Source organism: Macaca fascicularis, chromosome 6, assembly GCF_037993035.2.
Source record: "Macaca fascicularis isolate 582-1 chromosome 6, T2T-MFA8v1.1".
Taxonomy (NCBI): Eukaryota; Metazoa; Chordata; class Mammalia; order Primates; family Cercopithecidae; genus Macaca; species Macaca fascicularis.
Genome location: NC_088380.1, coordinates 10,934,369 through 10,955,215, shown reverse-complemented (window position 1 = coordinate 10,955,215; position 20,847 = coordinate 10,934,369). Strand labels below are relative to the sequence as shown.

General features: G+C 48.0%; 1 protein-coding gene across 3 annotated transcripts in view; it reads right to left on the bottom strand.

The window, feature by feature from the left end:
• The window catches only part of ANKRD33B (ankyrin repeat domain 33B), an 86,066-nt gene that overhangs the window by 64,591 nt on the left and 628 nt on the right, over positions 1-20,847 (bottom strand). The gene's annotated exons all lie outside the window — the stretch shown is intronic.

The following is a 20,847-nucleotide window of genomic DNA, read 5'->3' as shown; positions in this document are numbered from 1 at the left end:
TCTAACCACATGCTTAAACTCCCTTTGTCAAATGGAAATGACTGCAGAGACTCGAAGTCAGACTTAAAACGCCTAAGCTGAGGACCGCAGGTCAGCATCCCAAATATGGATTTGTCCATCAAGGACAATGTTTAGGGGACCTCAGGTTCCAGCTCTATATGCATCCAGGAAAACACTTGTTGATTTAGACAAACACTGAAAAGGCATTGATCTAATCAAGCACAATATAAGAGACGAGCTCACCACAACCAGAATCTAAGAAGATCTGCCCTGGAAGACTTTGTCCACTTGAAAGAGGACCAAACTTCCACAAGACGCTAGCAAAGCTCTCACTAACGACTGGAGGTGGGTCTTCTTCCTTCCCCTCCAGCAATCTTTACCCAAGTCTGTCCTTCCCTTTGTGAGTTAAGCACTGGTCACTTCTGACCTCATCTCCTGCCCTCTCCCCACGGTGCTCTGCTCTAGTCCCCCTAGCCTCCTGGCTCTTCTAGAACATTCCAGGCTCTACCACCTGCTCCACCAGCCTGGAAGGCTCTTTCCTAGACCTCCAAACAGCAAGACTTTCACTTCCTTCTAGGTCTTTACTCAAAGGTTCCTTCCTCAGTGAGGATGGAAATTTTCAGCTTCAGCCCAGTGCTACAAAACCCTTTCCCTGCCTGCCTTATCGCATCTCCTGAGCACTTGCTCCCTCCCCTGAGAAGGTGTGCATGTATTTAAGCTTGTTATTGTTTCTCTCCCCAACAATCACATAAGCTGCACTTCAGCAGCAATCTCCATTCCTGTCTGGCATTCTGTCCCCTAGAACAAAGCCTGGCACAGGTACTCCCGTCCAATAAATATTTGCTAAATAAATAAATACATTAAACTGAAAAAGAGGCAACTTCATGCTGAATCAAGAGGCTTATTTAAGGCAAACTGTTCTGTGACATTTCTTTATCTATTTTTTATTTTTTTGGAGACAGGGTCTTCTTGCTCTGTCTCCCAGGCTGGAATGCAGTGGCATGATCATGGCTCACTGCAGCTTCAACTTTCTGGCTCAAGTGATCCTCCTGCCTCAGCCTCCAAAGTAGCTGGGACTATAGGCATGTACCACCACATCTGACTAATTTTTGCATTTTTGCAGAGACAGGGTCTCACTATATTGCCTAGACTGGTCTCGAACTCCCAAGCTCAAGTGACCAGCCCACTTCAGCCTCCCAAAGTGCTGGGATTACACGCATAAGCCACCGCCCCCAGCTGACAGTTCTTTTTAAAGGGAGAATTCCAACAGAGAAAGTGCCTGCTTGAAGTGTTATTAGTTCATAAAAATCACTTTGAAAATCAAAGCCAAATGCATGGTTTCTTGGTAAAACACGTGTCATGCGGTTCTGTTAGGTGTAAAACAGTCGTCTCTGGCCCCTCATTAACTTCCTGTCAATTACATTTTCACCGGGCAGGTGGCAGCTGCCACCACTCGTCTTCTAGGCTGCTCATGCCAGGCACTGGATAAACATGGCAGGTGTCCTCAAAAGACCAACTGTGATCTTCAGAGGGATATTTCATGCCTCCTGGGGCTAATCTCCTCAGATTACACTTTTAAAAGCTCCCTTGTCCTATTACAAATCCAAGAGGAAAATACGGTCAAATGTTAAGATTCAAACAACAAACACTCCAAATAACAAACAAGAGAATCATTTACAGAGCCAGGAACTCTAATTGTAGGTATTTTCCATCTTACAGAATAGGACCACTTGTTGTTGGAGGGGCTGGTAAACACAATTTTCCTACCAAAGTACATAAATTCTTTAACTGTAAAAAGCACCTGACAAAACTCTTGGTGAGGAAGAGGCAGGAGAGAGCAGCGAGGAGTGCCAAATACCGCAGATCCTTCCAGGTAAGAAGGCGCCCAGGTTCACAACTCCAACCATGTTACTCCCTTCAGTCTCTATTCCAGTGACTTCAACAGGGGAAACTGGCAATGTCTGGAGACTTTGGTTGTCACAAAGGGGAAGGCACAGGTGCTGGCATCCAGTGGGCAAGGGCCACGGATGCTACTCAGCACCTTGCCATGCACAGGACAGGTTCCCACAGCAAAGGATTATTGGAACCGAAACGTCCACTGTGCTGAGACCTGCTTTATTTTTAAGAACTTTCAAAATAGTGTATGTAACTGGCAACAGGGCATGGTACTTGAATCATGTTCAAAAAGCAAGGACAGGCCGGGCGCGGTGGCTCGCGCCTATAATCCCAGCACTTTGGGAGGCCCAGGGCAGGCGGATTACCTAAGGTCAGGAGTTCAAGACCAGCCTGGCCAACATGGGGAAACCCTGTCTCTACTAATAATACAAAAAACTTACCCAGGCGTGGTAGCATGCACTTGTAGTCCCAGCTACTCGGAAGGCTGAGGCAGGAGAATCACTTGAACCCTGGAGGCGGAGGTTGCAGTTAGCCAAGATCACACCATTGCACTCCAGCCTGGGCGACAGAGCAAGACTCCATCCCAAAAAAAGAAAAGAAAAAAAAAAAAGCAGGGACCATCATCCACCAACCATGTGCAACAAACTGCTGAACTGTACAGGGCAGAAACTGAATGAGGTTGAGCATCTCCCTCATGCAGCTGACCGAGCTTCAAGAGAAAATATCCACCAATCAGTACAAAACAATGTAGAATGAAAGGCATCTTTGCCAAGTTGCAAACTGCAATGAGGGTCCAAAGTCGGGGAAGCCATGCAGCAAAGGGGCCCACGGGAAGTCCCATGGGAGGGGACCTCTAAGTGGCCTGTAGTCAAAGGAGGGAGAGGTGTGTGGTCCATGGAGAACAAGGATCCACTGTGGTGGATCAGGGAGCAGGAGGCACAGCGCATGGCTGGGGGGACAGCAAGTCACCTGGCTTCCGTGACACAGAGGGAAGCATCTGGAGAACTAATGGGAGGGGCCCTCCAGGGAGAGTTTCCAAAGACGAGTTGCTGTAAAAAAGAAAATAAAAAAGCCACATACATGAAGATAAATCTAGAAGCAGCAGCAGAACAGACTGGTGAGAGACTCCAGGGCAGGGGGTTATAGCACTTGTTTAAGTGAGACCCCAGTGAAACATGGGAGACCATCATGGTGGACATCCCCCTGCTTGGGAAGTGACTGGATACAGGAGACGAGGAAGGCTGGGCTGACTCTTGGACTGTAAACATGGGCAGCCAGAAATGCAGGGACAGCCAGGACCAGTTCTGTACTTCGCAGCCCCAGTACAAAATGAAAATGCAGGCCCTGGTTCAAAACCATTAAGAATTTCAAAACAGTAACAGCAGAGCGTTATACCAGACACAGGGCCCTTTGAAGCACAGGCCTGTGGACTGCACAGGCTGTACACCCAGGAAGCTGGCCCCGGAGTCAACAGGAACACATTAAGAAGGAGAAGCTGGGAGAAGACTGGCAGGAGGAACTCTGCACATGAGGTTGAATGCACACGTGACTCTTAGGAAAGTGGTCCAGGGCTGAGAGCTGGCACCAGCTGCGTGAGTCTCCGGAGGCTCTGCCAGCAGACAGTGTTCCTACGGGAATGCATCAGTCAGGGCTCTCCAGAGCGACAGAACCAAGAGGAGACACAGACATAAAGAGATTTATTTTAAGAAATTGGCTCATGGGATTGTGGGGGCTGGCAAGTCCAAAATCTACAGGGCAGGCAGGAAGGCAGGCTGGAAACTCAGGCAGGAGTTTCTGCTTTGAGGCAGAATTTTTCTCCTCCAAGAAACCTGTTTTTATTCAATGGATTGAATGAGGTCCACCCAAATTATAGAGAGTAACCTCCTTGACTTAAAGTCAACTAATTGTAGATGTTAACTATAGCTACAAAATACCTGCACAGAACACCTTGACTGAATGCCTGGGTTCTGTGGCCTAGCCCAGCTGACTCATAAAACTAACCATGACAGGGAGTAAATAGGCCAGCCCGTGAAAAGCACCTCGTGGAACAAAGGAAGGGAAACCAGACCGTCCAGGGGAGACCAAAAATGAGCAGTGTAAAGAAGCAAAAAGAGGCTCCCGGGTCCAGGGTGGAGGCTGTGGTGTCAGGATCCCAGACGCAGAGCATTTCCCAGGAGCTACAGTGTTGGTGAGCCCAGAGCACCGGGCCACTGTGCACCTCGAACAGGCTGCTCACACCTAGGACACCTGGTTGAGAGGCAAGGGGCCAAGGGAATCTGAGACTCTGCCCTGGCATCCCAGCCCCCAAAGCAGGTTTGTCATCATGTTCCAATTCTGACAATAGTGCCCAAAACGCTTGGGGAGGAGGAGGCAGCCCTGCCAAGGTCATGAGAAGTCTCAGTGGGTTGGATGGGGAAGAAATCAGGACTCAAGGGGTAGGGCCAGGCCCCAGGCACAGATGCTTTCATGACACCCACCAATAAAGCCAACATATGCTGTGGAGAAGCAGCCTGAGAAGGCAGAAGCCCTGGGCTGGCAAGGGCAGAACCAGTCCACCCCAAGGCTGGAGGCAGGACGAGGACTCAGGACCCACCAATTGGCAGCCCTTTGGCCTTGGGAAGCAGAAGATTTAGAGGACCTGCTGGAGCCCAACCCACTGCCAAATGAGTTTGGGGTTTTGGGTTGGTTCTGTTTTTATGACAGGAGGGATCTAAATATGTTCATGAAAAGGAGGGAAAGAACCAGCAGAGAGGGAAGGATGGAGGCAGCGGTGGGAGGAAGCCACTGACAAGACCGGATCCAGGGGCAAGTCCAGACCCAAGCCACTGGCAGAAGCAGATGTCCATCAACATCTGTCCACTCCCGAGTCCCTCCCAAGCCCCACCCCTGGACACCCCACCAAGGGCAAAGCCAAATGGCCTACTCTCCACAGAGCTCCCCCACCCCAAACCGGAAGCAGGAGCAAGAAAAGAAAGAAAAGAGAGGAAGGGAACAGACAAGACCCAGAGAAACCAATCGCAACCTTCTCTTCAGAAAAGAAAGCAGGAGAGAAAACCTGAAGGGTGGTGGGGTAGGGGCGGCAGGGCCGGGGGTGGAGGGGGTAAGAAACATCAAAATAGACGATGTCCTGAAAGCAGTCCATCCATGGTGCTCAAAGGTAAGCAGGCAACAGAATCCGCTGGAGGGTTTGCTCAACAGTGATGCTGACCCTGCACCAGCAAGGGGTCTAAGGTAAGGTCCCAAGTGAGGTTGGGTGGGGACCACACCCTGAGGACCTCTGCAGCGACAGGTCAGCAAACCAACTAGAGATGAATGAACGGACAGCGTGGCCCAATGCTCAACACAGAATGAGTCAGACTTAGGGCTTTGCCTACTTGAAAAGACTCAGCCCCTCATCCTCCACTGTAATTGACAGGTAATTTATGGTGAGACACTGACAGGTAGAACCCGCATATGTCTTGCACGTGGCAGCCACTCCTGGGGGTAGAGTGAATGCCCTACTCTCTTACTGAGGAAAATATCAAGACAAGGTAACATAAAGTTATAAGGATCTGGTTCTTTCATAAAAATCCTCCCATAAGTCATGTAAATAGGCACACAAAGTAGACTAATGGTTGCTTAGGGCTGGAGGGGGTGGGGAATAGAGAGTAAAAGCTAAAAGGTATGCGGTTCTTTCTGAATTGATGAAAACGTTCTGAAATTAACTGTGGGGACAATTGCACAATTCTGTGAACATGCTAAAAACCACTGATTTGTAAACATTAAACGGTTGAATTGTATGGTATGTGAATTCTGTATCAATACAGCTGTTATTTAAAAGGTTCCTCTTTCTTCACTTTGCCTTTCAAATTACTTCCTTTTAGTATGCTTTTTGGGGATTTCCCATTACTTTGACCTTTTCCATTAGGTTTCTTTAAAAAAAAATTTCTGTTCCTAGTCATCCCGTGACGACTTTATTTTAATCATTTAATTCTAATCATTTAATTTTTTTAATCATAAGATAGAATTCCATCAATTTTTAGAGCTAGAGATAATCTATTTGAGCATCGATTAATTTTCCAGATAAAGACCCTGGCATTTTTTGAGTGAAAGTGACTTTTTCAAAGTCATGCACAAGTAGTTATATTCAGAAATTTTAAAAACTACATACCTCTTCTGCGAGTGGAAAGACACTCAAAATACAGAATTTCAAAATTATCCCTTCAACATGTGATATTGTGTTTTAATAAAGTTCAGGAAAATCTATTCTTTTCCAAAAAAAAAACATTACTCACAGTCTTCTTGGATTTTACTGATAGGAAACATAGCCTTCCTGTCTATGTTAGAACTCACACACCCAAACCAATCCGTAAGAATGATACGAGTATTTAAGTATTTTCAAGGTCCCTCTGCCAGATTAAAACAAGGGAATTTTTAAAAAAGGAGAGTATCTTTTTTTTTTTCTTTTTCTTTTTTGAGACACAGTATCACTTCCCTTGCCCAGACTACAGTGCAGTGGCATGATCACCACTCACTGCAGCCTTGACTTCCTGGGCTCAGGTGACTCTCCAGCCTCAGCCTCCTGTGTGACTGGGATTACAGATGCATGCCACATGACCAGAAAACTTTTGTATTTTTTTGTAGAGATGGGGTTTTGCCATGTTGCCCAGCCTGGTATTGAACTCCTGGGCTCAGGCAATCCACCCACCTCAGCCCCTCAAAGCGCTGGGGGATTAGAGGCATGAGCCACTGCGCCCAGCCAAGAGTATCTTAAATATTCTTAGACCCAATAAAATTATTAGTAGAGTCACTGTAAGTCACTGTCTCTAACAAATGAGATAGGTTTGGGGTTTTTCAAAATTAACTCAAAACACTTGTGCCTCATAAACAAACCCAATGGTTCAAATTTGTTCACACTTGATAAAATTTAAAAATGATGATTTCTATTAAACAGAAATGGACCGTAGATTCTCTAGCATCTCTTAAGTAACCGAATTTTTTCAAGAAATGTACTTAATCTACTTTTCCCCAGCTCCAATTCAGTCCCACCCTCCACCCCATGAGCCCTCTCTGATCAAGGGCTCTCCTATCTCCCAAAATCCTCCCAAGAAGATCTATCTCTTCTGTGTCCCCGTGTGGGCCCTGCCCCTGGCTGGGTGATGGCTTTCTTGTGTGATAAAAGAACGCAGTATAAGGGACTAAGTTTAGTCCAATGCTTCCTTCCATATAATGTAACTTCACACGCTGCTTTCCTCCGAAGTCAGGGGCCAGATAGTGCTAAAGGAGAAATTCTGTGGTTGGTGGGTGCTTCAGCTTCTCTTAGGCAGCACTCTGTGTGCAGCCTCAGCCTAAGGGTGGCCTTGCTCATAGGCGGGGTGACTATCCCAGTTCCCTGGGGACAGAGGGGTTTCCCAGGATGCAGGATTTTCAGTGCTAAAAACAAAAAACAGGAAAGTCCCAGGCAAACCAGAATGAGCTGCCTGCCTACAGGACCTGTACTTGCAGCTGGAAGTGGCCTTCCACCCATCACAGTGTGTGAAAGAGCCTCAGAGACGGCCTGGTGCAGTTCACTCTTCAACAGAGGACATGCAGGTGACAAGGCACTGCCCCTTCCCTCACTCCTGAGGGCCCATCCCAGGCCGTGCCAGCTTCCCAAAACATGACTCTTATGTGTCTAGGGCCTTTGCACTCGCAAGGAAACACGTCCCCCAAAGACCTGGACCCTCCAAAGCATGGAAGTCAGCAGGGAGATGACTGAAGGACCCCACGGTGCCGCAAGGTGGGGTCAAGGTCTCCAGTGAGGTCAACTGAACCCGGCTCTACATGGAATTCATTTCCTAGAAACCTGCCCATTATCTAACACCAGAGACAAAAGCTGAATTCCCAGTGCCAGCAAAACTGACTGCGGAGCTATGTCACTGCTGCTATTTTTAGGAGATGACTATTGTCCCTCGAGTTTTAAAATGCAAAAGCTGTAAGGTCTAGAAGGAAAGGATGCAGACTGACCCTCCCGCTACACATGGAGAGGACCAGGGCCTTTGGATGGCTGCCTTGACAGCGTTCAACGGAAGCAGATGTGGGGAGAACCCGGGAATCCACCAGTCACCTGTGCATAGCCCAACACCAGACAGAATCAGTCCCTGCAAGACCCAGGATGGACCCCGACTCCAGGGGTCTTTGCAGTAACTGGTACTCAAGGGAAATGCTGAAGAAAAGAGAAAGGCGGCCAGGCATGCTGGCTCACGCCTGTAATCCCAGCACTATGGAAGGCGGAGGTGGGTGGATCACTTGAGGTCAGGAGTTCAAGACATGCCTGGCCAACATGGTGAAACCCCGTTTCTACTAAAAATACAAAACTTAGCCGGGTGTGGTGGTGGGTGCCTGTAATCCCAGCTACTCGGGAGGCTGAGGCAGGAGAATTGCTTGAGCCCGGGAGGCAAAGGTTGCAGTGAGCCGAGATTGCACCATTGCACCACTCCAGCCTGGGCAAAAAGAGCGAAACTCTATCTCAAAAGACAAAAAAAAAAGAAAGAAAGAAAAGGGAAAGGCTTGTGACCATCCCCGGCACGAGCTTCTTCCCCCTCCTTGAAAAGCTCTCCTCATGCCACTTCCGAATCTCCTCCCACTCGCGATAGGCTTCTGTTCCATTTCCTGGGCCAGCGTCTCAGGCTCTACCCTCGCGTCATCAGAGGTGCCCACAAGATGCACCAGAAGCCCCAGCACCCTCCTCTGCTCCCTTCTGGGCTTCTCCCCATGGCACTGGCTGCCACTTTTAACAGTTACAAAAGAGGCCTCACCATGTGGATGTGCTATTTTCTTAACTACTCCTTTTTGGTTAAACATTCACTTTGCTTCCACTTTTCCCCTTGGCTAAAATGGAACTAGCAGTACTGGAAAACCATCTGGAGATTCATTCGCCCCTAGAAACAACAGCTCTGTTTACTGGGTGTCTATTATGGCACAAGCACGTTCTCTATAACTTACTCGTTAATTCTGCCTAGAACCTCTAGGAGGTGTTATTACCTTCAGAGTAAGCCTCCCAATTTCTAGATGGGGATCTAAAGGAACCTGAAGATCAAAAGATCACGGGACTTGTCCAGGATCATGTAACCAACAAACTGGATTTCTACTCTAAGAAAAGTTCTAGAGCTACTGAAGCTTAAATGTATGTGCAAATTGTCTCAGGACCTTAAAATGCAGATTCTCAGGGGCCTGAGATCCTGCATTTGGTAGACGCTCCCAGGCGATGCCAATGCTGCTGGCCCATGAGCCACAGTGAAGGTAGCCAGGTTCTGTCACCCAATATTTCCAGGGAGTTCTCTTCCCACCTATTAACAACTAGGTCTGACCCTGCTTTCATGTCCAAAATTTGATTGATTGATGGAAGCAAAGCTACAGAAAAAAGGTCATGTGTGCAGCCTTTCAGGCTCATTCAACTTTTTATTTTGAAATAGTTACAGCCCCACAAGAACTTGTACCCTTCACCTGCCCTCCCCAAAGGTAGCATCTTGCACAATTACCATATAATAACAATGCCATGAACTTGACATTGCTGCAATCCAAGCAGCTTATTCAGATTGCACCTGTATGCACACAATCGTGCATGTGTGTGTGTGTGTGTGTGTGTACGTCCGTCTATGCACGTAGCTTCCTGTAACCACCACAATCAAGGCACAGAACGGCTCCAGCACTGAAAGGCCCCCTCCAGCTACCCCTTTGTGGTAACACTTTTCCCCTCCCCACCCTCGGCTCCAGCAGCCTCTGATCAGTTCTCCGTCTCCACAACGGCATTATTTCAAGACTGTGATGTCAATGGAAGCACACAGCATATAACCTTCTGAGACTGGCTCTTTCCACTCCCTGTAATTCCCTGTCCTTCCTTTATTTTTAAATCAGCAAGAGTAAGTCAGTGTCCCTGTGAAGGGAAGCAGAGTGGCCTGGAAGTGCTTGAATGTACAGCAGAAGGTCTCTGGAGATGGTGTCAGCCATACTCTGGAAAGCTACAGGAAGCTCTCCAACTTAAATAGGGGACTCTGTCACATTTACCCTTAGCTTTAGCTCTAAAGGACAGAAAACTGGTTTCATTTGCCAGGCTCTGTTTACTTATTCATAAAGGTAAGGCCCAACAATGGCATAGAATTAGGACTACGGGGAAGGAGTAATAAATCCAGCGAGACCTTTTTTTTTTTTTTTTTTTTGAGACGGAGTCTCACTCTGTCACCAGGCTGGAGTGCAGTGGCGCGATCTCAGCTCACTGCAAGCTCCACCTCACAGGTTCAAGCGATTCTCCTGCCCTGCCTCAGCTTCCTTAGTAGCTGGGATTATAAGCACGCACCACCACATCCAGCTAATTTTTGTATTTTTAGTAGAGATGGGGTTTCACCATGTTGGCCAGGATGGTCTTGATCTCTTGACCTCATGATCTGCCCACCTCGGCCTCCCAAAGTATTGGGATTACAGGTGTGAGCCACCGCGCCTGGCCCGCCAGCAAGACTCTTAAGTGAGAATTGTTTGTTTGTTTGTTTCTTGGAAACAGGGTTTCATCGTGTCATCCAGGCTGAGTGCAGTGGCACCATCCTAGCTCATCCTCAGCCTTGAATTCCTGGGCTCAAGTGATCCTCCCACCTCAGCCTTCCCAGTAGCTGAGACAACAGGCATGTGCCACCACACCTGACTAATTTGTAATTTTTTTTTTTTTTTTTTGGTAGCGACAGAGTCTTGCTATGTTGCCCACGCTGGTCTTGAGCACCTGGCCTTAAGTAACTCTCCTGCTTCAGCCTCCCAAAGCGCTGGGATTACAGGCGTGAGCCACTGCACCTGGCCAGTTTTAAAATGTAATAGGATGACATTCTTATAGGATCTCTTTGTAATCTTTGTTATAACTGTGCTATAATCTATTATCCTGTATTTTCAAATTTGTGCTATTTCTCTTTTTTATGACAACTATTGTCAAAAATATCTATTTTATTATTACTTTCAGAGAATCAGCTTTTGTCCTGGATCTATAATCTTCATCGTTTCATCAATTTCTGCTTTTCATTTGATTATTTCCTTCCTTTAGTTTTATTCTACCTATAATTTTCCTTCAAGATATCACTTTTGCTTTTCCCCACAAATTTTGATATGTAGTATTTTTATTACTTTTCAGCTCTAATTTATATTATGGTTTCCCTTTTTACCTAGGAGTTTACAATTGTGTTAGATTTAGAAAAAAAGAAATTAACCAAATTCAGAGAATATGGTGTTTATGACACCACTTTTTTGCATTTTCTTGAGCTTGGCTTTACAGACTACTGGGCTAATAATTCTAAATCATAACCATGTGAAATTTTTCTCCAAATTAAGTCAAGACAATTCCATATGTAAAAGAATACATAAATCCTTTTAATTAAAAGAAATAAGGGTGTAGAAAAGTTATTAAAATATGTGAACAAAGAAAATATGCTTCGTTCACAAAAGGTGGCACTGTTTTAGACAGCCGGTGGATGATATGTGTGTATGTGTGTGTATTCACATGCTCACTCATGTTTGTGCGTGTGTAAAGGAGCCCATGGGCAAGGAAGGAGTTGATGGCTGTCACACAGACCTGAAGAGCATGACTGAGAAGACGCCCCTTTGAGTCGTGACGGGGAATGGAGGGGTATGATGGTGTTACCTGTTTGTAGATCTGATGATGTCAGAGTTTAAGATAAAGCAGCGTGTCAGGAGTCCTTGATGTAATTAAGTATGTGATATGGTTTCCCTGTGTCCCCACGCAAATCCCATCTCAAATTGTAATCCCCACATGTCAGAGGAGGGGCCTGGTGGGAGGTCATTGGATCTTGGGGATGGATTTCCCCCTTGCTGTTCTCATGATAGTGAGTTCTCACAAGATCTGATGGTTTTAATGTGGCACTTCCCCCCTCGCGCTCTCTCTCTCTCTCTCTCTCTCTCTCATGACACCATGTAGTAAGACACGCCTTGCTTCCCCTTCGCCTTTTGCCATGATTGTAAGTTCCCTGGGGCCTCCCCAGCCATGCGGAACTGTGAGTCAATTAAACCTCTTATAATTATAAATAAAGAATATAATTATAAATAAAGAACTGCCCAGTTCCGGGCAGTTCTTTATTTCTTTATAGCAGTATGAAAATAGACTAATACAGTATGTATGTCCATAAAAGAATTGGAAGAGTTTTTTTGTTTGTTCATTTTGTTTTTGTTTGTTTGTTTGTTTGTTTTTTGAGATGTAGTCTCACTCTGTTGCCCAGGCTGGAGTGCAGTGGCGCGATCTCGGGTCACTGCAACCTCTGCCTCCCAGGTTCAAGTGATTCTCCTGCCTCAGCCTCCCAAGTAGTTGGGAATACAGGAGTTTGCCACCACACCCAGCTAATTTTTTGTATTTTTGATAAAGACGGGGTTTCACCATGTTAGTCAGGATGGTCTCAATCTCCTGACCTCATGATCTGCCCACCTCAGCCTCCCAGAGTGCTGGGATTACAGGGGTGAGCCACCGCGCCCAGCTGGAAGAGATTATTTTTAAATGATGTCCCTGAATTTAAAGGACAGCTGAAGGTGGATTTTTCTTATTTCTACTAACTCAGAGATACAGAAATTGAGGTAGAAGTGAAATCCCATGTCACAGCTGGCTCAGTGGCAACTGATTGGATTGGAGTGGTGGGATTTGAGAGCAATTTCAAAGAAACGGAGAAACAACAATGTATGCTTCCAGAGGCATATTTGTGTTGGGTCTGATGAAACTCAGATCAGAAGCAGGCCTCTGATCACACGGGAATGAAGAATGAAGCATTTCCCTCTGGCCTCTGTCTCTGGGATGCTTACCTGGCTCTTGAATTAGGACCCATACCTCTGGCAAGGGACATTCCAGCTGGGAGAGGCACAGACAGGGAGGCCCAGGAAGAAGCAGGCATAACCATGTCAGCCTGTGCTCAGCAGAGGTGCCCAGTGAACGGTGTTAAGTGCATTCACGGTGGCACACTTTTTCTGAGACAAGGAAAGATAGAAGTCGCATTCCAGTGTCCACTTGGGGAACAGGCCCAGACCGGGCTGCCTGTCACTAATGCTGTGGCATGGGCAGTAGGTGAAGCCATGTGTTGTGGGGATGCGAAGTTTCAGACTCAGATTGCACTGGAACTGCCTCCTGGTTCCACCACGGGAGCGCCTGTGGTACCTCCCTGAACCTGTGACTTCATCCTTTCACCACAGACACCCACGTCCACATCTCAGCGCTCCGAGAGTGGAATGAGATGCTCTGTGCTAAGGCTTCTCAAAGGCTCCATTGCTCCCAAAGCCCCTGGCAGGTTTTGCTGAAAAGTAGGCCCTGACTCAGCAGGTCTTGGTGGGGAGGGCTGGGATTCTGTACGCCTAACAAGTTCTCCAGCAGGGAACCCCCTGCTCCGGGTCTGAGGACCCCACTTTGAGTTCAAGAGTCTGCACCAGTGGTTGTCAATGTTGGCTGCACACTGAATTGACTCTGGGAGCTTTAGAAAATACGGATGTCCTGGCCGGGCGTGGTGGCTCACGCCTGTAATCCCAGCACTTTGGGAGGCCGAGGTGGGTGGATCATCTGAGGTCAGGAGTTCGAGACCAGCCTGGCCAACATGGTAAAACCCCATCTCTACTGAAAATACAAAAATTGGTCAGATGTGGTGGCAGGTGCCTGTAATCCCAGCTACTTGAGAGGTTGAAGCAGGAAAATCACTTGAACCTGGGAGGCGGAGGTTGCAGTGAGCCAAGATTGTACCATTGCACTCCAGCCTGGGCAATAAGAACAAAACTCCGTCTCAAAAAAAAGAAAAAAGAAAAAAGAAAATACTGATGTCTTATCTCACCCTCAGATTCTCAGTTAATTCTGAGATGTGGCCTGGGCACTTGGACTTTTACAGACCTTTCCAGATGATTCTAATGTACAGTCCAAGCTGGGAACCACCATCGCTGGGAGACTACCTGGTGCAAAACACCTCAGAAATCTGGACTCACATTTTTTTAAACTTTGTCATTGTTGTTCAAATTTATCCAAATTTTGTTTTTTAAATTTATTTCAGAAAACTATTAACTCCTTGAGGTGATGGATATTTCCTCAATCTAAAAAATCAGAGCTGGAGATCAGGACCAGGAAACGAAAAGCACGCTCTGGGGTCCAGGCGCAAGCCCCAGTGTGGACACCTGTTGGCTCAAATAAACACTCAAGAGGCCAGGTGCGGTGGCTCATGCCTGCAATCCCAGCGCTTTGGGAGGCCGAGGTGGGTGAATCACCTGAGGTCAGGAGTTTGAGACCAGCCTGACCAACATGGTGAAACTCCATCTCTACTCAAAATTCAAAATTTAGCTGGGCGTCGTGGTGCACGCCTGTAATCCCAGCTACTCAGGAGGCTGAGGCAGGACAATCGCTTGAGCCTGGGAGGTGGAGGTTGCAGTGGGCCGAGATCGTACTACTGCACTCCAGCCTGGGCAACAGAGCGAGATCCATCTCAAAAAAATAAATAAATAAACAAATAAGATTTTAAAATAAGTACTCAAGAAACCCAAACGCAGCAGAGCCCCCTCTCCATTTCACACTGAAGATCAGGGGCAAAGTCACAGACTGTGGGGGAAATCAGCACTGTAAGTACAGACTTGAAGTGGGTTATTCTACCTGTTCTGTTTGTTTTCATATTGGCAGCTGACCAATAATGATAATAATTACAATATTATAAACACAAACACACTTATATCAAGGAATTTTTTTTTAAAACTCAGTGCCTGTTTTCTCTTCTTTAACGAGTCCTAATTGACAAAAAAAAAAGATATTTGGGTCATGTTGTTAAAGAATCTCATTGAAAAGAATAAAGGAGGCCAGGCATGGTAGCTCATGCCTGTAATCCCAGCACCTTGGGAGGCCGAGGCAGGAGGACTGCTTGATGCCAGGAGTTTGAGACCAGCCTGGGCAACATAGCAAGATCCTGTCTCTACAAAAAATAAATAAAAATTAGCCTGGCATAGTGGTGTGCACCTGTAGTCCCAGCTACTCAGTAGGCTGAGGTGGGAGGTTCATTTGTGTCCAGGAGGTCAAGGCTCAGTGAGCTAGGATTATGCCATTGTACTCCAGCCTGGGCAACAGAGTGAGACTCTATCTCAATATAAAATAAAATGAAGAAGCAATACCTGACAAAGCAGCCACACTGCATCAGTCAGAAAACTCCTGCAAATCCTACTGACTCCTTCGGACCTCAAGCTCCCCTCCAGGGACTCCACGGCTCCCCAGCCCCAGCTCAAAAGCTAGAAGCACACTGCAGACCACATGTCCAGCCCGAGATGCCCCAGAGGGAGAGCTCATCAGAAAACCCCTATCAAAGTCTCATCCTTATTCTGGCAGACCAACTGCAAAAATGGCTAAAATTATTCCCCTCCCTTTATCCACACCTCTCTTGTTATGTGACTTTGCATTGAGAGGAGTCTATTTTCCTACCTCTTGAATCTGGGCTTGGCCTTGCGGCTTGCTTCAGCAGAAGTGATACTGAACCTCAGCCAAGCTGAAGTATCATGAGGCCATATTTGCTCAGCCTGCTCTCCTGGAACCCTACCCCTGCCACGGAAAACAAGCTGAGCCAGCCTGCTGGAGGATGAGAGACCAAAGGGAGCAACGATGAGTCCTCCCAGTTAAGACTGTTTTGGTCTTGCCATTCGCAGCTGACCACCAGTTGAATGCAGATGAATGAGCAAATCCAGCCTCCGTCAGCTAAGCCAGGCCACCCCCAGTAAAACATTTACAGTTGCAAACACCCGTGAGATGTTGTAGCTATTTGTTAGGCAACATGATTGTGGCCACAGATGACTGACACTCTTATATCAAAAACACATGGGGGCTGGGTGCAGTGGCTCATGCCTGTAATCCCAGCACTTTGGGAGGCCGAGGTGGGTGGATCACTTGAGCTTAGGAATTCAAGACTAGCCTGGCCAACATGGTGCAACCGCGTCTCTACTCAAAACACAAAACTTAGTCGGACGTGGTGGTGCGTGCCTGTAATCCCAGCTACTCAGGAGGCTGAGGCAGGAGAATCGCTTGGATCTGGAAGGTGGAGGTTGCAGTGAGCTGAGATCACACTACTGCACTCTAGACTGGGTGACAGTGCGAGACTCCAACTCAAAAAACAAACAAACAAACAAAAAACACATGGGCACCTCTACTGCTGCTAGACCCAGAGCGCCCCCAATCGCCCACCTGCCACCAAACCCACTTCAGCTGAGTCCTCCTCTGACTCCAGCCCCTCGGACTCCCGGTCTAGCATTCTGCTCAATTCGCCCTCCTCACCCCCTTTCTCACAGTTCAAAATCTGGTGATGCAACTAAAACACTGGCATACATGCCTTTATTTATTTATTTTCAAACGCGGGTTTTGTTCTGTCGCCCAGGCTGGGGCGCACTGGTGCAATCTCAACTCACTGCAACCTCCGCCTCCTGGGCTCAAACGATTCTCCTGCCTCAGCCTCCCTGGTAGTTGAGACTACAGGCGTCCACCACCATGCCTGGCTAATTTTTGTATTTTTTTTAGAGACGGGCATTCACCACATTGCCCAGGCTGTTCTCAAACTCCTAGGCTCAAGTGATCTGACTGCCCCGGCCTCCCAAAGTGCTGGGATTACAGGAAGGAGCCACCACGCCCAGCCTAACATACATTCCTAAAAAGCAAAGCAAACCTCTCGCTTGTGCTTGCAGGCCCTCGGCAAGCATACAGAGGCCTGAGGTCAGAATTAACTTTCTGGGATAACTAACAAGAACCAGAGAAGTCACTTTCTATGCTAATCAGCCCATTTCAGTGCACACACAGGCCATGAGCACGGAGGCCCGGTAAGGATGAAGGACTGTTCCAGTAACTGGAGTCTCATTTTAGGGGAAAAGTGATTCTGAAGCTTATAAATCTTTCTGAAGCATATAAAAAAATAAAATAAAATAAAAATAAAATTTTCTCACATACATTTCAAGATAAAGCCCTGATCATAGCTATAAATCTATGAAAATGAAGTTTTAATTTTAAGCACCTCAAGAGTAAAGGGAAACACCCACACTGGGTGTGATGTGGGCTTTGCTGACCTAACAAAACAAACCAATGGAGGGGCCTTTGGAAAACGTCACCAAGAGACCCTGGAAATTTAAATATACAGAAGCGGGCCAGGCACGGTGGCTCACACCTGTAATCCCAGAACCTGAGAGGCCACGCAAGAGGATCACTTGAGGTCAGGAGTTCGAGACCAGCCTGGCCATCATGGTGAAACCCCATCTCTACTAAAAATACAAAAATTAGCCGGGCGTGGTGGCGCACACCTGTAATCCCAGCTACTCGGGAGGCTGAGGCAGGAGATTCACTTGAACCCAGGAGGCGGAAGTTGCAGCGAACAGAGATTTTGCCACTGCACTCCAGCCTGGGTGATAGAGTAAGACTCAGCCTCAAAAACAAACAAGCACAAACATGCAGAAGCAGAATCCCATCAAGACAGGAGTGCAATATTTTAAATTGAACACATATTTGGACCTAATTAAGTCCAAGAGCTGTCTGACATTTAAACTGCCCTTCTGCAACAATTAAAACAGCACACTTTGTTTGTTTTCACTGTCATCTCAAGAGCCACCAAGGCCATAAAGGTGAACTTCAGGTGATAATAAGTGGAAGAGAAGAATTAAGAAAAAGAATTATGGCAGCTTTCACTGCCTCAAGTCAGAAGGAACAAAACCACCATAAATCCGGACGAGATCAGGAGCACCCTTTGAATGTTTCTGGGCAATTATTTGACAAATATTTACATGTTGCATATTAAATCATGCAATGCTTTTAGAGCAATAAATATTTTAGAAGGAAAATGGTGTGCTGAGCCACATCCAACATTCTATCAATCTCAGGAGGCAGGAGAGAATGCACTTTCTTAAACAAAACGCATCTGACCCTTAGTTACCCAGACCAAATGGAATGCCTGTCAGCTCAGGCAAAGCTCCCTTCTTAAACGCCCAGAGATGAAGAGCTCAACAAGCACGTCCCAGAAAAGTTTTGACGCCTTTTGAGATCATTTCCTCCTAGAAAGGCGGCTGTGGGCTGTACCTGTGAGCTGTCGTTCTGTCATTAATGCAATTACCCCTCCACTGCACCAAAGCTCTCCCGGCCTTCTTTAAGGTTTTCAATATCAATAATCATGATAAGCCTGGAGACCAGGCTCCAACGAGGTTCCCACCCCAGAGTCTCTGCACACACTGTTCCCTCCGTCTAACTCCTCTTTCCCCTAGATACCATCTCTGCTCAAATGTCACCTGCTCTCTAAATGATCATCCTATTTATAATTTCAGCCCTCAATGTCTGAATGCCTACATTACCCTTGTTCAGCTTTCAGGTTCTGTAGGCTTGGAGAGGAAACAGAAAAGCATCCCAGGGAAGGTGCCCTTAAACCAGGAGCCTGCAGGCAGTGAGGGAGTGAGCCATGCTGCCGTCGGGGAGACTGGACACCATCATGCGAAAAGCAGTCCGTCTCCCAGTTTCCTAGGTCTTAGCTAGCTGCTCTTCCTCTGCAAGTTCTTTTCCTCACTAAAAGGCTAGGACTCTCAAAGGCAGGGACTGCTGGATTCAGCTTTGAGTCTGCTAAAGCACCTAGCGGGAGCACAGTAGGTTTGCAGTAAACTTTAGCAATGACTCACTGCATTTACCACAGAGCGGGCCATCAGGGCTTTGCCACACTTGATTCTTTCAGCTGTTTTTCAGGAAGATGTCTGATCAACAGCCTTGAGGCTCCTGCCTCACTCCCCCCACTGACCCCCCAAAGCACAGAACACAGGTCCTGCTCCCTCTGATCCAAAGATGAAGGAGTCCAGGGGTCTCTAAGTTAGCAGGCTATGTACGGGCCTACATCATTATTTTACGTGACACAGACACACAAAGTCTTCACTTCTGCTGTCATCAAGGGGGAAGAAAAGCAGAGAGAGAAAAAGCCTTGCCTGGCAGAAGACAAAAAACAAAACAAAATAAAACTGGAAGGTGCTCTCTTCCAAGCCAAGAGAAGGCAGGTGAATGAGAAACAAGATGGTGAACACAGGCCTGGGGCCGGGACGGTACTAAGCCATTTTATGCTCACATCCTAGGAGGAGAGGCTGCCGTTATCCCTATTTTACAGATGAGGAAACTGAGGCAGAGAGCTGCTGGGAGGCTGGAGCTAGCCTCCCATACCACAGCCCTCCCCTGCCTCTCTGCTGTGTGGCCTGGAGACTCAGTCTGTTAGGCTCAAGCCCCTGGGGATGGTTTACATTGCTGTCAGTTTTCTCCAATGCAGCTGTTTTCAAACATTTACACTTTGCCCCTAAAGGAAACATTATATAAAGCTGAGCCCAGTGGTGCCCTAGAGTGGGGACTGGGCGAGCCAGGCCCCTCCTGTGCCCATTCCAGCCCACTGGAGGCAACCAGGCTGCCCAGGAAGCAGGAGAGACCCACCCCTCCTGTTCCTTTATGAGCTTGGTGGGGCTTCCTTTAAAGCTAGTCCCCATACCGGCTTCCAGAAAGCAAGGTTTCTGATACACACATTTGTGCCTGAAAACTCACAGTTAAACCAAATGTAGAGCTTGAGAAACAGGCCCTAGGACTTCGGGAGGGGCTCCAAGCCCTAATCACATGCCAGCCAGGGCATCTGTCGCCCGGGCTGGGGGAGGGGGCACTGCAAGGGGAACAGCAGCAGGAATTACAGGACTCCAGGTGATGCTACCCACGGGGACCCCACATCTGATCTCACTGCCTAACACATGACAAGGGCAGACCCTTCCTCCAAGTTCAAATGCTGTGGGATATGGTTTGGCTGTGTCCCCACCCAAATCTCATCTTGAATTCCCACGTGCTGTGGGAGGGACCAGGTGGAGGTAATCGAATCACGGGGGCAATGTAGTACAAGCAGAAAGTGACATTCAAGGGCTTCCCATCCACCTAAGCCCAGCCCAAACCACAGTCAGGGCAAACCACCTGCCCCACCCACTGCAGGATAAACCAAAGGCACAAGGTCACCCCGGTCCCCAAGTCAAAGCACATGTTTTCTATCAGCTGCAGGCTCCTGAGCAAAAGCATTTGCATTTGTGCTAGGCTGCATCTGCAGATACAAGGTACCTCGGGGAATATAAAAATCAGGTGAGAACGCTGCCATTTGCCCACTGAGCACAGACTAATGGGCACTTGGCCATCGTGGTCTCTCTGCAGTTTTCCCTTGAAGTGCTTTGCTTGGTGGAAGGTGTTCCACCAGCCAGTCCTTCTCAGGTCTTCTTAAGTCAACTTTTTCTTTTCTTTTCTAAACATCTCTTGCTTTCTCTGAGTCTGGTCATAACGAATGGATAGCCTGTGCCTGCCTCCACGACGCCTGCCCTCCCGGAGTGCCCTACCCCCGCGGCTCTGGGGCTCTCCCCAGGCCCTGCCTCTGGGGAGCCCCGGCTGTCTCTGGCTCGCGGAGGTGACCGTGCGGACAGACCAGTCAGAGATCACGTTGGCTGGTCGCGGCGCGGGCCACAAGGCTCAGCGGAGGTGGGGTAGGGGACCAAGCTGTCCCGGCGAGGGAATAAACTGTTGCTTCCTAATCACTGCGACTGGAGGAGCCGATCTGAGCCCCAGCGTGTTAGAACAAGGGCGGCGCGAAGGGCCCAGGGGACAAATGGGGCGCTGGGCAGGAGGGGCTGTCTCCTGCAGGCGAGAAGGAATGGTCCCCTGCCAGGGGCCTGGGGAAAGGTAACGGTCAGGAGGGGCCCGGGTTGAAGAAACCCCGCAAAAAGCCAATCCTGGATTGCAGCACTGGCCGCCAGCGCGAATTCAGTCAGGAGGTCCCTGGGGGCCGGTAAACGAGAAGGAGATGGGGTGAGGACGCCGGACTGGCGTTTCCTGCCGCGCTGCCACCGCGGGCAGAGCAAACTGCTCCTCCCCGCACCGCGTCCCCCAGCCTGGGACGGAGAGGCCACCTAGGGCACCCCACACACCGCGCTCCCAAACAGCGG